Genomic DNA, 17,446 nt, shown 5'->3' on the forward strand with positions numbered 1-17,446 from the left:
TTATGAACATTTTCGTTGCAGATTATTTTCAACTTGTATTCGTAGATTTACAAAGTGGGAAAAGGCCATTCCGCCTGATCAGAGAGCCATCTATTCCAGTCGCAGTTTCCAACTTTGGCCCAAAGTGTCGTGTGTTCTAATGTTCCCAGGGCAAATGTCAATGACTTTATCCTGTGTTCTTAAATGGCACAGATGTATGACACTTCCACAACGACTTGTCACTCTTTTGAGGAACTCATGCTCATTTTCACCCACAAAGGGAGACACACAGAAAGGCACCCCCAAACCGACAGAGGTCTCCGTTGTGTTGAGCTGGAATTTGAAATGGACAATAAGACAAATGCAAGTTTTAAATGCAGAAGCACAGAAGCGACGTCCCGGCAGGGCTTTGCAGGGGAGCGTCAACGAGGGGCACGGTTAAAGTGAAACATTCCCCACGAGCCAGGTAGGACTCGAACCGACATTCTTCAGATCCGAACTCAGACGCGTTATCCATTACGCTACTGGCCCAAGAAACACGCACCGCGACGGCAGAATGTCGATATGTAATGCCATGGCCTTTCACGGAATCAGAATTAAAAAGGTGAACAAGCAGCGAAGATAATCACCAACACTGCTTCACTTCGAAGTTTCCAATTTGTGAAGCAGTGCCTTTCACTGGCAAAGGAGAAACATTTGTCCAGAGCTGCCTGCTTCAGGGTCGCCTCCTTCTCTGCTGGAAGTGCCCATCGTTTTATTCACATTCACGACGCGATTTCATGATCTACTCCAGTGAAAACGTGTCATGGTGTCGTCTAAGCAAGACCATGCCGAAACTCAGCGAGAGACATCTGCTCATTTCGAGCTCAGGATGTGGAATTAGACGAGCTGCATGACACCTTTTATTGGCGCCGCCACTTCACTGCAAATTAGCGGCTCAAAACGAGCCGTTGTTAGCATCAGCTTGATTTGTACCTTCCTGCAGTGCATTGGCTAAACAACATCAGATAGATCCCATCCGGCCCAGCTGACTTATCTATTTTCACACTCTGCAGTATTTCTAATATCTCTTCCTTGTGAACCTCAATCTCTTCTAGTCTAGACGCAAGTATCTCTGTATCTTCCTCGCCAACATTTTCATTATCTATAGCGAACTCTGTCGAAAAATATTTATTTAGTGCTTCCTCTATCTCCACTGACTCCACACACGACTTCCCACTATTATCCTTGATTGTCCCAAATTTAACTCTCGTCATTCTTTTATTCCTGACATACCTATGGAAAGCCTTAGCGTTAACCCTGATCCTATCTGCCAACAACTTCTCATGTCTCCTCCTGGCTTTTCCCAGCTCTCTTTTTAGGTCTTTCCTGAGATCGTTGGAAACCTCGAGCCCTCTAACTGAGTTTTCACGTTTTGTCCTAACATAAGACTTCTTGTTCTTCTTGACCAGGGATTCCACCTTCCTTAGTAAACCACGGCTCACGCGTTCTATATCTTCCTCCCTGCCTGACAGGTACATACTTATCGAGGACACACAGGAGCTTTTCCTTGAATAAGCTTCACATGTTTAATGTGCTCACCCCCTACAGTTTCCTCCCCAACTCTGCGCTTCCTAAATCTTACCTCATTGCATCGTGATTTCCCTTCCACCAGCTGAAACTCTTGCTCCGTGGAGTACACCTATCCCTTTCCATCACGAAAGTAAACCTGAGAGAATTGTGATCGCTGTCTCCACAGTGCTCACCTACTTCCAAATCTAAAACTTGGCCAGGCTCGTTACCCAGTACTAAATCGAAAGTGGCTTCTTCCCTTGAAGGCATGTCTACATACTGTGTCAGGAATCCCTCCCGCACACACTGGACAAAAACTGACCCATCTATCGTACTCGTACTGTCGTGATCTCAGTCAATATTTGGATATTGTCTTGAGTTTTTCATTGTCCCACCGTCCAGATGAAGTTTGTATTGCTCACGTACGGGAGCGAGAATTCTTTCAATGTCTCAGATCAATTCCTGTGCCGAGAACATCAGAGTCAATGTCCCTTCCTCTACTCGGACTGACAACTTACACTTCTTCAATCTCCTGTGATTCCATTTCCCAAAGAGTTTCTCAAGATTTCCAAAGCTGGAGCCTAAATTATATGGTTTGCTTCCTAAACATTTTTCCAACTGCCAACTGACAATATGTTCACAGTATCTCTTCACAATCCTCTGGCTTTTCCATGTCCAGGGATGAGAAGTCCCATTTGGTGGAGAGAGTTCCTAGGCTGGTGAGTTTCACTTTGGAACAAAGATGGTTAAGTGGCAATTTCCTGCGGTTGTTTGTAATGATGGGAGACGGAGCGGTGGGGAATGAGCACTCTGACGAGCAAGAGGAAGTGTTGCCAATGACCAGAGTCAGAGAACAGAGGACAAGGGATTAAAGGAATCTAATGAAAAGCAGCACTTCTGCTCAGGGCGTTCAATAACAACTGCAGAAACCCGATGTGTCGAGCAGTGTATCTGGAAAGAGAAACAGAGATAATGTTTGAAATGTGGAGCATTTCTGATGAAGAACTCGAGTTTCTCAAGTCTAATCAAATTACAGGCCTGGTTTGCAAAACAGGCTTTCTGAACTTTGAATTGTTCCAGCAGCAAAGCACGGAAAACGTAGTCAGCAGGATTCGAACCTACGTGAGGAAACCCCAATGGATTTCTAATCCATCGCCTTAACCACTCGGCCATGACTACAGACGGCACTGCGTCCTGAGCACTGACCAAATCAGTCGTGATCTCATTGAAAGCTGCCGCTGACTTGAGTGAAATGTTTCCATCTCCTTTGCTGTCATTTGTAAGGTGCGAGACACCAATGTCAAAGAAGAAAAGCACAAAGTTAGGAAAAGATATTTGCAGCAAAATTGAGTCAAAATTACTTATTGAAAGGAAAATCACACTTGGCAATTTGCTCGATCTCTTTGCGAACATGACCAGCAGAGGTAATCAAGGGAGCTATTGATCTGAGTATTCTTGGACATGAAACAAACAAAGGTTAGTGACATATTCATTTCTTTATTTAGCGAACGAAATGGACTTTCCTGATGGTTACAATGAAAGAGATGGTTCCCAATAAAAGACAGAGATTAAGTCGCTTGTAGATATACTTCAATGTGATACGATTCACTTTCAGCCCCTAATTACCCCAGAGATGGAGGGGGTGAGTTACTTTTCTTCACTCTTCAATTCCACAGCATGGAGGTACAGATATGAAACCGCCAGAGATGGAGTTCTTGAATTGGGAACCAGCGACACTGAAGGAACTCGGCAGGAGTGAGGACTGCAGATGCTGGAAACCTGATTTTAGATCAGAAAATGCTGGAAAAGCACAGCAGCATCCGAGGAGCAGGAAAGTCGATGTTTCTGTTGCCAGTCTTTCTGCGTTCCGCAAACAATTTTCGTTTTAGGCTCAGATTTCCAGCAACTGCAGCTATTTGTATTATGTTAACATTCATAATGTTTTGGACAAAACCAATGTCCTGCTAGCATCGGAAAATCGGCAGAAGTACTGGTACACCGATATGTTAGCTGAACAATACAACCATTCCATGAGCGGGAATACGATCCGGGCCACGGTGCTGAGAGTACCGAATCTTCACAAGTAAATAACAAGACAAGGCGATAGATACTATCGTATTTAGTGTAAATAAAACACCCTTTATGAACATTTTCGTTGCAGATTATTTTCAACTTGTATTCGTAGATTTACAAAGTGGGAAAAGGCCATTCCGCCTGATCAGAGAGCCATCTATTCCAGTCGCAGTTTCCAACTTTGACCCAAAGTGTCGTGTGTTCTAATGTTCCCAGGGCAAATGTCAATGACTTTATCCTGTGTTCTTAAATGGCACAGATGTATGACACTTCCACAACGACTTGTCACTCTTTTGAGGAACTCATGCTCATTTTCACCCGCAAAGGGAGACACACAGAAAGGCACCCCCAAACCGACAGAGGTCTCCGTTGTGTTGAGCTGGAATTTGAAATGGACAATAAGACAAATGCAAGTTTTAAATGCAGAAGCACAGAAGCGACGTCCCGGCAGGGCTTTGCAGGGGAGCGCCAACGAGGGGCACGGTTAAAGCGAGACATTCCCCACGAGCCAGGTAGGATTCGAACCGACAATCTTCTGATCCGATGGCAGACGCGTTATCCATTACGCTACTGGCCCAAGAGACACGCACAGCTACGGCAGAATGTCGATATGTAATGCCATGGCCTTTCACGGAATCAGAATTAAAAAGGTGAACAAGCAGCGAAGATAATCACCAACACTGCTTCACTTCGAAGATTCCAATTTGTGAAGCAGTGCCTTTCACTGGCAAAGGAGAAACATTTGTCCAGAGCTGCCTGCTTCAGGGTCGCCTCCTTCTCTGCTGGAAGTGCCCATCGTTTTATTCACATTCACGACGCGATTTCATGATCTACTCCAGTGAAAACGTGTCATGGTGTCGTCTAAGCAAGACCCTGCCGAAACTCAGCGAGAGACATCTGCTCATTTCGAGCTCAGGATGTGGAATTAGACGAGCTGCATGACACCTTTTATTGGCGCCGCCACTTCACTGCAAATTAGCGGCTCAAAACGAGCCGTTGTTAGCATCAGCTTGATTTGTACCTTCCTGCAGTGCATTGGCTAAACAACATCAGATAGATCCCATCCGGCCCAGCTGACTTATCTATTTTCACACTCTGCAGTATTTCTAATATCTCTTCCTTGTGAACCTCAATCTCTTCTAGTCTAGACGCAAGTATCTCTGTATCTTCCTCGCCAACATTTTCATTATCTATAGCGAACTCTGTCGAAAAATATTTATTTAGTGCTTCCTCTATCTCCACTGACTCCACACACGACTTCCCACTATTATCCTTGATTGTCCCAAATTTAACTCTCGTCATTCTTTTATTCCTGACATACCTATGGAAAGCCTTAGCGTTAACCCTGATCCTATCTGCCAACAACTTCTCATGTCTCCTCCTGGCTCTTCCCAGCTCTCTTTTTAGGTCTTTCCTGAGATCGTTGGAAACCTCGAGCGCTCTAACTGAGTTTTCACGTTTTGTCCTAACATAAGACTTCTTGTTCTTCTTGACCAGGGATTCCACCTTCCTTAGTAAACCACGGCTCACGCGTTCTATATCTTCCTACCTGCCTGACAGGTACATACTTATTGAGGACACACAGGAGCTTTTCCTTGAATAAGCTTCACATTTTTAATGTGCTCACCCCCTACAGTTTCCTACCCAACTCTGCGCTTCCTAAATCTTACCTCATTGCATCGTGATTTCCCTTCCACCAGCTGAAACTCTTGCTCCGTGGAGTACACCTATCCCTTTCCATCACGAAAGTAAACCTGAGAGAATTGTGATCGCTGTCTCCACAGTGCTCAGCTACTTCCAAATCTAAAACCTGGCCAGGCTCGTTACCCAGTACTAAATCGAAAGTGGCTTCTTCCCTTGAAGGCATGTCTACATACTGTGTCAGGAATACCTCCCGCACACACTGGACAAAAACTGACCCATCTATCGTACTCGTACTGTCGTGATCTCAGTCAATATTTGGATATTGTCTTGAGTGTTCCAGAGTTTTTCATTGTCCCACCGTCCAGATGAAGTTTGTATTGCTCACGTACGGGAGCGAGAATTCTTTCAATGTCTCAGATCAATTCCTGTGCCGAGAACATCAGAGTCAATGTCCCTTCCTCTACTCGGACTGACAACTTACACTTCTTCAATCTCCTGTGATTCCATTTCCCAAAGAGTTTCTCAAGATTTCCAAAGCTGGAGCCTAAATTATATGGTTTGCTTCCTAAACATTTTTCCAACTGCCAACTGACAATATGTTCACAGTATCTCTTCACAATCCTCTGGTTTTTCCATGTCCAGGGATGAGAAGTCCCATTTGGTGGAGAGAGTTCCTAGGCTGGTGAGTTTCACTTTGGAACAAAGATGGTTAAGTGGCAATTTCATGCGGTTGTTTGTAATGATGGGAGACGGAGCGGTGGGGAATGAGCACTCTGACGAGCAAGAGGAAGTGTTGCCAATGACCAGAGTCAGAGAACAGAGGACAAGGGATTAAAGGAATCTAATGAAAAGCAGCACTTCTGCTCAGGGCGTTCAATAACAACTGCAGAAACCCGATGTGTCGAGCAGTGTATCTGGAAAGAGAAACAGAGATAATGTTTTAAATGTGGAGCATTTCTGATGAAGAACTCGAGTTTCTCAAGTCTCATCAAATTACAGGCCTGGTTTGCAAAACAGGCTTTCTGAACTTTGAATTGTTCCAGCAGCAAAGCACGGATAACGTAGTCAGCAGGATTCGAACCTACGTAGGGAAACCCCAATGGATTTCTAATCCATCGCCTTAACCACTCGGCCATGACTACAGATGGCACCGCCCCCTGAGCACTGACCAAATCAGTCGTGATCACATTGAAAGCTGCCGCTGACTTGAGTGAAATGTTTCCATCTCCATTCATACCTTTGCTGTCATTTGTAAGGTGCGAGACACCAATGTCAAAGAAGAAAAGCACAAAGTTAGGAAAAGATATTTGCAGCAAAATTGAGTCAAAATTATTTATTGAAAGGAAAATCACACTTGGCAATTTGCTCGATCTCTTTGCGAACATGACCAGCAGAGGTAATCAAGGGAGCTATTGATCTGAGTATTCTTGGACATGAAACAAACAAAGGTTAGTGACATATTCATTTCTTTATTTAGCGAACGAAATGGTCTTTCCTGATGGTTACAATGAAAGAGATGGTTCCCAATAAAAGACAGAGATTAAGTCGCTTGTAGATATACTTCAATGTGATACGATTCACTTTCAGCCCCTAATTACCCCAGAGATGGAGGGGGTGAGTTACTTTTCTTCACTCTTCAATTCCACAGCATGGAGGTACAGATATGAAACCGCCAGAGATGGAGTTCTTGAATTGGGAACCAGCGACACTGAAGGAACTCGGCAGGAGTGAGGACTGCAGATGCTGGAAACCTGATTTTAGATCAGAAAATGCTGGAAAAGCACAGCAGCATCCGAGGAGCAGGAAAGTCGATGTTTCTGTTGCCAGTCTTTCTGCGTTCCGCAAACAATTTTCGTTTTAGGCTCAGATTTCCAGCAACTGCAGCTATTTGTATTATGTTAACATTCATAATGTTTTGGACAAAACCAATGACCTGCTAGCATCGGAAAATCGGCAGAAGTACTGGTACACCGATATGTTAGCTGAACAATACAACCATTCCATGAGCGGGAATACGATCCGGGCCACGGTGCTGAGAGTACCGAATCTTCACAAGTAAATAACAAGACAAGGCGATAGATACTATCGTATTTAGTGTAAATAAAACACCCTTTATGAACATTTTCGTTGCAGATTATTTTCAACTTGTCTTCGTAGATTTACAAAGTGGGAAAAGGCCATTCCGCCTGATCATAGAGCCATCTATTCCAGTCGCAGTTTCCAACTTTGGCCCAAAGTGTCGTGTGTTCTAATGTTCCCAGGGCAAATGTCAATGACTTTATCCTGTGTTCTTAAATGGCACAGGTGTATGACACTTCCACAACGACTTGTCACTCTTTTGAGGAACTCATGCTCATTTTCACCCACAAAGGGAGACACACAGAAAGGCACCCCCAAACCGACAGAGGTCTCCGTTGTGTTGAGCTGGAATTTGAAATGGACAATAAGACAAAGGCAAGTTTTAAATGCGGAAGCACAGAAGCGACGTCCCGGCAGGGCTTTGCAGGGGAGCGTCAACGAGGGGCACGGTAAAAGCGAGATATTCCCCACGAGCCAGGTAGGACTCGAACCTACAATCTTCTGATCCGAAGTCAGACGCGTTATCCATTACGCTACTGGCCCAATAAACACGCACCGCACCGGCAGAATGTCGATATGTAATGCCATGGACTTTCACGGAATCAGAATTAAAAAGGTGAACAAGCAGCGAAGATAATCACCAACACTGCTTCACTTCGAAGTTTCCAATTTGTGAAGCAGTGCCTTTCACTGGCAAAGGAGAAACATTTGTCCAGAGCTGCCTGCTTCAGGGTCGCCTCCTTCTCTGCTGGAAGTGCCCATCGTTTTATTCACATTCACGACGCGATTTCATGATCTACTCCAGTGAAAACGTGTCATGGTGTCGTCTAAGCAAGACCCTGCCGAAACTCAGCGAGAGACATCTGCTCATTTCGAGCTCAGGATGTGGAATTAGACGAGCTGCGTGACACCTTTTATTGGCGCCGCCACTTCACTGCAAATTAGCGGCTCAAAACGAGCCGTTGTTAGCATCAGCTTGATTTGTACCTTCCTGCAGTGCATTGGCTAAACAACATCAGATAGATCCCATCCGGCCCAGCTGACTTATCTATTTTCACACTCTGCAGTATTTCTAATATCTCTTCCTTGTGAACCTCAATCTCTTCTAGTCTAGACGCAAGTATCTCTGTATCTTCCTCGCCAACATTTTCATTATCTATAGCGAACTCTGTCGAAAAATATTTATTTAGTGCTTCCTCTATCTCCACTGACTCCACACACGACTTCCCACTATTATCCTTGATTGTCCCAAATTTAACTCTCGTCATTCTTTTATTCCTGACATACCTATGGAAAGCCTTAGCGTTAACCCTGATCCTATCTGCCAACAACTTCTCATGTCTCCTCCTGGCTCTTCCCAGCTCTCTTTTTAGGTCTTTCCTGAGATCGTTGGAAACCTCGAGCGCTCTAACTGAGTTTTCACGTTTTGTCCTAACATAAGACTTCTTGTTCTTCTTGACCAGGGATTCCACCTTCCTTAGTAAACCACGGCTCACGCGTTCTATATCTTCCTACCTGCCTGACAGGTACATACTTATCGAGGACACACAGGAGCTTTTCCTTGAATAAGCTTCACATTTTTAATGTGCTCACCCCCTACAGTTTCCTACCCAACTCTGCGCTTCCTAAATCTTACCTCATTGCATCGTGATTTCCCTTCCACCAGCTGAAACTCTTGCTCCGTGGAGTACACCTATCCCTTTCCATCACGAAAGTAAACCTGAGAGAATTGTGATCGCTGTCTCCACAGTGCTCACCTACTTCCAAATCTAAAACCTGGCCAGGCTCGTTACCCAGTACTAAATCGAAAGTGGCTTCTTCCCTTGAAGCCATGTCTACATACTGTGTCAGGAATCCCTCCCGCACACACTGGACAAAAACTGACCCATCTATCGTACTCGTACTGTCGTGATCTCAGTCAATATTTGGATATTGTCTTGAGTGTTCCAGAGTTTTTCATTGTCCCACCGTCCAGATAAAGTTTGTATTGCTCACGTACGGGAGCGAGAATTCTTTCAATGTCTCAGATCAATTCCTGTGCCGAGAACATCAGAGTCAATGTCCCTTCCTCTACTCGGACTGACAACTTACACTTCTTCAATCTCCTGTGATTCCATTTCCCAAAGAGTTTCTCAAGATTTCCAAAGCTGGAGCCTAAATTATATGGTTTGCTTCCTAAACATTTTTCCAACTGCCAACTGACAATATGTTCAGAGTATCTCTTCACAATCCTCTGGCTTTTCCATGTCCAGGGATGAGAAGTCCCATTTGGTGGAGAGAGTTCCTAGGCTGGTGAGTTTCACTTTGGAACAAAGATGGTTAAGTGGCAATTTCCTGCGGTTGTTTGTAATGATGGGAGACGGAGCGGTGGGGAATGAGCACTCTGACGAGCAAGAGGAAGTGTTGCCAATGACCAGAGTCAGAGAACAGAGGACAAGGGATTAAAGGAATCTAATGAAAAGCAGCACTTCTGCTCAGGGCGTTCAATAACAACTGCAGAAACCCGATGTGTCGAGCAGTGTATCTGGAAAGAGAAACAGAGATAATGTTTGAAATGTGGAGCATTTCTGATGAAGAACTCGAGTTTCTCAAGTCTCATCAAATTACAGGCCTGGTTTGCAAAACAGGCTTTCTGAACTTTGAATTGTTCCAGCAGCAAAGCACGGATAACGTAGTCAGCAGGATTCGAACCTACGTGGGGAAACCCCAATGGATTTCGAATCCATCGCCTTAACCACTCGGCCATGACTACAGACGGCACCGCGTCCTGAGCACTGACCAAATCAGTCGTGATCTCATTGAAAGCTGCCGCTGACTTGAGTGAAATGTTTCCATCTCCATTCATACCTTTGCTGTCATTTGTAAGGTGCGAGACACCAATGTCAAAGAAGAAAAGCACAAAGTTAGGAAAAGATATTTGCAGCAAAATTGAGTCAAAATTATTTATTGAAAGGAAAATCACACTTGGCAATTTGCTCGATCTCTTTGCGAACATGACCAGCAGAGGTAATCAAGGGAGCTATTGATCTGAGTATTCTTGGACATGAAACAAACAAAGGTTAGTGACATATTCATTTCTTTATTTAGCGAACGAAATGGTCTTTCCTGATGGTTACAATGAAAGAGATGGTTCCCAATAAAAGACAGAGATCAAGTCGCTTGTAGATATACTTCAATGTGATACGATTCACTTTCAGCCCCTAATTACCCCAGAGATGGAGGGGGTGAGTTACTTTTCTTCACTCTTCAATTCCACAGCATGGAGGTACAGATATGAAACCGCCAGAGAAGGAGTTCTTGAATTGGGAACCAGCGACACTGAAGGAACTCGGCAGGAGTGAGGACTGCAGATGCTGGAAACCTGATTTTAGATCAGAAAATGCTGGAAAAGCACAGCAGCATCCGAGGAGCAGGAAAGTCGATGTTTCTGTTGCCAGTCTTTCTGCGTTCCGCAAACAATTTTCGTTTTAGGCTCAGATTTCCAGCAACTGCAGCTATTTGTATTATGTTAACATTCATAATGTTTTGGACAAAACCAATGAGCTGCTAGCATCGGAAAATCGGCAGAAGTACTGGTACACCGATATGTTAGCTGAACAATACAACCATTCCATGAGCGGGAATACGATCCGGGCCACGGTGCTGAGAGTACCGAATCTTCACAAGTAAATAACAAGACAAGGCGATAGATACTATCGTATTTAGTGTAAATAAAACACCCTTTATGAACATTTTCGTTGCAGATTATTTTCAACTTGTCTTCGTAGATTTACAAAGTGGGAAAAGGCCATTCCGCCTGATCAGAGAGCCATCTATTCCAGTCGCAGTTTCCAACTTTGGCCCAAAGTGTCGTGTGTTCTAATGTTCCCAGGGCAAATGTCAATGACTTTATCCTGTGTTCTTAAATGGCACAGATGTATGACACTTCCACAACGACTTGTCACTCTTTTGAGGAACTCATGCTCATTTTCACCCACAAAGGCACCCCCAAACCGACAGAGGTCTCCGTTGTGGTGAGCTGGAATTTGAAATGGACAATAAGACAAATGCAAGTTTTAAATGCGGAAGCACAGAAGCGACGTCCCGGCAGGGCTTTGCAGGGGAGCGTCAACGAGGGGCTCGGTTAAAGGGAGACATTCCCCACGAGCCAGGTAGGACTCGAACCTACAATCTTCTGATCCGAAGTCAGACGCGTTATCCATTACGCTACTGGCCCAATAGACGCGCACAGCCACGGCAGAATGTCGATATGTAATGCCATGGACTTTCACGGAATCAGAATTAAAAAGGTGAACAAGCAGCGAAGATAATCACCAACACTGCTTCACTTCGAAGTTTCCAATTTGTGAAGCAGTGCCTTTCACTGGCAAAGGAGAAACATTTGTCCAGAGCTGCCTGCTTCAGGGTCGCCTCCTTCTCTGCTGGAAGTGCCCATCGTTTTATTCACATTCACGACGCGATTTCATGATCTACTCCAGTGAAAACGTGTCATGGTGTCGTCTAAGCAAGACCCTGCCGAAACTCAGCGAGAGACATCTGCTCATTTCGAGCTCAGGATGTGGAATTAGACGAGCTGCGTGACACCTTTTATTGGCGCCGCCACTTCACTGCAAATTAGCGGCTCAAAACGAGCCGTTGTTAGCATCAGCTTGATTTGTACCTTCCTGCAGTGCATTTGCTAAACAACATCAGATAGATCCCATCCGGCCCAGCTGACTTATCTATTTTCACACTCTGCAGTATTTCTAATATCTCTTCCTTGTGAACCTCAATCTCTTCTAGTCTAGACGCAAGTATCTCTGTATCTTCCTCGCCAACATTTTCATTATCTATAGCGAACTCTGTCGAAAAATATTTATTTAGTGCTTCCTCTATCTCCACTGACTCCACACACGACTTCCCACTATTATCCTTGATTGTCCCAGATTTAACTCTCGTCATTCTTTTATTCCTGACATACCTATGGAAAGCCTTAGCGTTAACCCTGATCCTATCTGCCAACAACTTCTCATGTCTCCTCCTGGCTCTTCCCAGCTCTCTTTTTAGGTCTTTCCTGAGATCGTTGGAAACCTCGAGCGCTCTAACTGAGTTTTCACGTTTTGTCCTAACATAAGACTTCTTGTTCTTCTTGACCAGGGATTCCACCTTCCTTAGTAAACCACGGCTCACGCGTTCTATATCTTCCTCCCTGCCTGGCAGGTACATACTTATCGAGGACACACAGGAGCTTTTCCTTGAATAAGCTTCACATTTTTAATGTGCTCACCCCCTACAGTTTCCTACCCAACTCTGCGCTTCCTAAATCTTACCTCATTGCATCGTGATTTCCCTTCCACCAGCTGAAACTCTTGCTCCGTGGAGTACACCTATCCCTTTCCATCACGAAAGTAAACCTGAGAGAATTGTGATCGCTGTCTCCACAGTGCTCACCTACTTCCAAATCTAAAACCTGGCCAGGCTCGTTACCCAGTACTAAATCGAAAGTGGCTTCTTCCCTTGAAGGCATGTCTACATACTGTGTCAGGAATCCCTCCCGCACACACTGGACAAAAACTGACCCATCTATCGTACTCGTACTGTCGTGATCTCAGTCAATATTTGGATATTGTCTTGAGTGTTCCAGAGTTTTTCATTGTCCCACCGTCCAGATGAAGTTTGTATTGCTCACGTACGGGAGCGAGAATTCTTTCAATGTCTCAGATCAATTCCTGTGCCGAGAACATCAGAGTCAATGTCCCTTCCTCTACTCGGACTGACAATTTACACTTCTTCAATCTCCTGTGATTCCATTTCCCAAAGAGTTTCTCAAGATTTCCAAAGCTGGAGCCTAAATTATATGGTTTGCTTCCTAAACAGTTTTCCAACTGCCAACTGACAATATGTTCACAGTATCTCTTCACAATCCTCTGGCTTTTCCATGTCCAGGGATGAGAAGTCCCATTTGGTGGAGAGAGTTCCTAGGCTGGTGAGTTTCACTTTGGAACAAAGATGGTTAAGTGGCAATTTCCTGCGGTTGTTTGTAATGATGGGAGACGGAGCGGTGGGGAATGAGCACTCTGACGAGCAAGAGGAAGTGTTGCCAATGACCAGAATCAGAGAACAGAGGACAAGGGATTAAAGGAATCTAATGAAAAGCAGCACTTCTGCTCAGGGCGTTCAATAACAACTGCAGAAACCCGATGTGTCGAGCAGTGTATCTGGAAAGAGAAACAGAGATAATGTTTTAAATGTGGAGCATTTCTGATGAAGAACTCGAGTTTCTCAAGTCTAATCAAATTACAGGCCTGGTTTGCAAAACGGGCTTTCTGAACTTTGAATTGTTCCAGCAGCAACGCACTGAAAACGTAGTCAGCAGGATTCGAATCTACGTGGGGAGACCCCAATGGATTTCTAATCCATCGCCTTAACCACTCGGCCATGACTACAGACGGCACTGCGTCCTGAGCACTGACCAAATCAGCCGTGATCTCATTGAAAGCTGCCGCTGACTTGAGTGAAATGTTTCCATCTCCATTCATACCTTTGCTGTCATTTGTAAGGTGCGAGACACCAATGTCAAAGAAGAAAAGCACAAAGTTAGGAAAAGATATTTGCAGCAAAATTGAGTCAAAATTATTTATTGAAAGGAAAATCACACTTGGCAATTTGCTCGATCTCTTTGCGAACATGACCAGCAGAGGTAATCAAGGGAGCTATTGATCTGAGTATTCTTGGACATGAAACAAACAAAGGTTAGTGACATATTCATTTCTTTATTTAGCGAACGAAATGGTCTTTCCTGATGGTTACAATGAAAGAGATGGTTCCCAATAAAAGACAGAGATTAAGTCGCTTGTAGATATACTTCAATGTGATACGATTCACTTTCAGCCCCTAATTACCCCAGAGATGGAGGGGGTGAGTTACTTTTCTTCACTCTTCAATTCCACAGCATGGAGGTACAGATATGAAACCGCCAGAGATGGAGTTCTTGAATTGGGAACCAGCGACACTGAAGGAACTCGGCAGGAGTGAGGACTGCAGATGCTGGAAACCTGATTTTAGATCAGAAAATGCTGGAAAAGCACAGCAGCATCCGAGGAGCAGGAAAGTCGATGTTTCTGTTGCCAGTCTTTCTGCGTTCCGCAAACAATTTTCGTTTTAGGCTCAGATTTCCAGCAACTGCAGCTATTTGTATTATGTTAACATTCATAATGTTTTGGACAAAACCAATGAGCTGCTAGCATCGGAAAATCGGCAGAAGTACTGGTACACCGATATGTTAGCTGAACAATACAACCATTCCATGAGCGGGAATACGATCCGGGCCACGGTGCTGAGAGTACCGAATCTTCACAAGTAAATAACAAGACAAGGCGATAGATACTATCGTATTTAGTGTAAATAAAACACCCTTTATGAATATTTTCGTTGCAGATTGTTTTCAACTTGTCTTCGTAGATTTACAAAGTGGGAAAAGGCCATTCCGCCTGATCAGAGAGCCATCTATTCCAGTCGCAGTTTCCAACTTTGGCCCAAAGTGTCGTGTGTTCTAATGTTCCCAGGGCAAATGTCAATGACTTTATCCTGTGTTCTTAAATGGCACAGATGTATGACACTTCCACAACGACTTGTCACTCTTTTGAGGAACTCATGCTCATTTTCACCCACAAAGGGAGACACACAGAAAGGCACCCCCAAACCGACAGAGGTCTCCGTTGTGGTGAGCTGGAATTTGAAATGGACAATAAGACAAATGCAAGTTTTAAATGCGGAAGCACAGAAGCGACATCCCAACAGGGCTTTGCAGGGGAGCGCCAACGAGGGGCACGGTTAAAGTGAGACATTCCCCACGAGCCAGGTAGGACTCGAACCTACAATCTTCTGATCCGAAGTCAGACGCGTTATCCATTACGCTACTGGCCCAACAGACACGTGCAGGTACGGCAGAATGTCGATATGTAATGCCATGGACTTTCACGGAATCAGAATTAAAAAGGTGAACAAGCAGCGAAGATAATCACCAACACTGCTTCACTTCGAAGTTTCCAATTTGTGAAGCAGTGCCTTTCACTGGCAAAGGAGAAACATTTGTCCAGAGCTGCCTGCTTCAGGGTCGCCTCCTTCTCTGCTGGAAGTGCCCATCGTTTTATTCACATTCACGACGCGATTTCATGATCTACTCCAGTGAAAACGTGTCATGGTGTCGTCTAAGCAAGACCCTGCCGAAACTCAGCGAGAGACATCTGCTCATTTCGAGCTCAGGATGTGGAATTAGACGAGCTGCGTGACACCTTTTATTGGCGCCGCCACTTCACTGCAAATTAGCGGCTCAAAACGAGCCGTTGTTAGCATCAGCTTGATTTGTACCTTCCTGCAGTGCATTTGCTAAACAACATCAGATAGATCCCATCCGGCCCAGCTGACTTATCTATTTTCACACTCTGCAGTATTTCTAATATCTCTTCCTTGTGAACCTCAATCTCTTCTAGTCTAGACGCAAGTATCTCTGTATCTTCCTCGCCAACATTTTCATTATCTATAGCGAACTCTGTCGAAAAATATTTATTTAGTGCTTCCTCTATCTCCACTGACTCCACACACGACTTCCCACTATTATCCTTGATTGTCCCAAATTTAACTCTCGTCATTCTTTTATTCCTGACATACCTATGGAAAGCCTTAGCGTTAACCCTGATCCTATCTGCCAACAACTTCTCATGTCTCCTCCTGGCTCTTCCCAGCTCTCTTTTTAGGTCTTTCCTGAGATCGTTGGAAACCTCGAGCGCTCTAACTGAGTTTTCACGTTTTGTCCTAACATAAGACTTCTTGTTCTTCTTGACCAGGGATTCCACCTTCCTTAGTAAACCACGGCTCATGCGTTCTATATCTTCCTCCCTGCCTGACAGGTACATACTTATCGAGGACACACAGGAGCTTTTCCTTGAATAAGCTTCACATTTTTAATGTGCTCACCCCCTACAGTTTCCTACCCAACTCTGCGCTTCCTAAATCTTACCTCATTGCATCGTGATTTCCCTTCCACCAGCTGAAACTCTTGCTCCGTGGAGTACAGCTATCCCTTTCCATCACGAAAGTAAACCTGAGAGAATTGTGATCGCTGTCTCCACAGTGCTCACCTACTTCCAAATCTAAAACCTGGCCAGGCTCGTTACCCAGTACTAAATCGAAAGTGGCTTCTTCCCTTGAAGCCATGTCTACATACTGTGTCAGGAAGCCCTCCCGCACACACTGGACAAAAACTGACCCATCTATCGTACGCGTACTGTCGTGATCTCAGTCAATATTTGGATATTGTCTTGAGTGTTCCAGAGTTTTTCATTGTCCCACCGTCCAGATGAAGTTTGTATTGCTCACGTACGGGAGCGAGAATTCTTTCAATGTCTCAGATCAATTCCTGTGCCGAGAACATCAGAGTCAATGTCCCTTCCTCTACTCGGACTGACAACTTACACTTCTTCAATCTCCTGTGATTCCATTTCCCAAAGAGATTCTCAAGATTTCCAAAGCTGGAGCCTAAATTATATGGTTTGCTTCCTAAACATTTTTCCAACGGCCAACTGACAATATGTTCACAGTATCTCTTCACAATCCTCTGGCTTTTCCATGTCCAGGGATGAGAAGTCCCATTTGGTGGAGAGAGTTCCTAGGCTGGTGAGTTTCACTTTGGAACAAAGATGGTTAAGTGGCAATTTCCTGCGGTTGTTTGTAATGATGGGAGACGGAGCGGTGGGGAATGAGCACTCTGACGAGCAAGAGGAAGTGTTGCCAATGACCAGAGTCAGAGAACAGAGGACAAGGGATTAAAGGAATCTAATGAAAAGCAGCACTTCTGCTCAGGGCGTTCAATAACAACTGCAGAAACCCGATGTGTCGAGCAGTGTATCTGGAAAGAGAAACAGAGATAATGTTTTAAATGTGGAGCATTTCTGATGAAGAACTCGAGTTTCTCAAGTCTCATCAAATTACAGGCATGGTTTGCAAAACACGTTTTCGGAACTTTGAATTGTTCCAGCAGCAAAGCACGGATAAAGTAGTCAGCAGGATTCGAACCTACGTGGGGATACCCCAATGGATTTCGAATCCATCGCCTTAACCACTCGGCCATGACTACAGACGG

The 17,446-nt window shown here is 44.6% G+C and overlaps 8 non-coding genes across 8 annotated transcripts; all 8 read right to left on the reverse strand.

Annotated features, from left to right (window-relative positions):
• Positions 1-2,627: 2,627 nt before the first annotated feature.
• On the reverse strand, positions 2,628-2,709 carry trnas-aga (transfer RNA serine (anticodon AGA)). The gene has a single exon. It is a non-coding gene; the product is annotated as a tRNA-Ser (tRNA).
• Positions 2,710-6,307: 3,598 nt separating this feature from the next.
• On the reverse strand, positions 6,308-6,389 carry trnas-aga (transfer RNA serine (anticodon AGA)). Its single transcript has one exon. It is a non-coding gene; the product is annotated as a tRNA-Ser (tRNA).
• Positions 6,390-7,796: 1,407 nt separating this feature from the next.
• Positions 7,797-7,869, reverse strand: trnar-ucg (transfer RNA arginine (anticodon UCG)). Its single transcript has one exon. It is a non-coding gene; the product is annotated as a tRNA-Arg (tRNA).
• A 2,127-nt stretch (positions 7,870-9,996) lies between these two features.
• trnas-cga (transfer RNA serine (anticodon CGA)) lies at positions 9,997-10,078 on the reverse strand. Its single transcript has one exon. It is a non-coding gene; the product is annotated as a tRNA-Ser (tRNA).
• Positions 10,079-11,469: 1,391 nt separating this feature from the next.
• Positions 11,470-11,542, reverse strand: trnar-ucg (transfer RNA arginine (anticodon UCG)). The gene has a single exon. It is a non-coding gene; the product is annotated as a tRNA-Arg (tRNA).
• Positions 11,543-13,669: 2,127 nt separating this feature from the next.
• On the reverse strand, positions 13,670-13,751 carry trnas-aga (transfer RNA serine (anticodon AGA)). The gene has a single exon. It is a non-coding gene; the product is annotated as a tRNA-Ser (tRNA).
• A 1,407-nt stretch (positions 13,752-15,158) lies between these two features.
• On the reverse strand, positions 15,159-15,231 carry trnar-ucg (transfer RNA arginine (anticodon UCG)). The gene has a single exon. It is a non-coding gene; the product is annotated as a tRNA-Arg (tRNA).
• A 2,127-nt stretch (positions 15,232-17,358) lies between these two features.
• trnas-cga (transfer RNA serine (anticodon CGA)) lies at positions 17,359-17,440 on the reverse strand. Its single transcript has one exon. It is a non-coding gene; the product is annotated as a tRNA-Ser (tRNA).
• Between the last annotated feature and the right edge of the window lie 6 nt (positions 17,441-17,446).

Source organism: Chiloscyllium punctatum, chromosome 13 (genome assembly GCF_047496795.1).
Source record: "Chiloscyllium punctatum isolate Juve2018m chromosome 13, sChiPun1.3, whole genome shotgun sequence".
In the NCBI taxonomy this organism is placed as follows: Eukaryota; Metazoa; Chordata; class Chondrichthyes; order Orectolobiformes; family Hemiscylliidae; genus Chiloscyllium; species Chiloscyllium punctatum.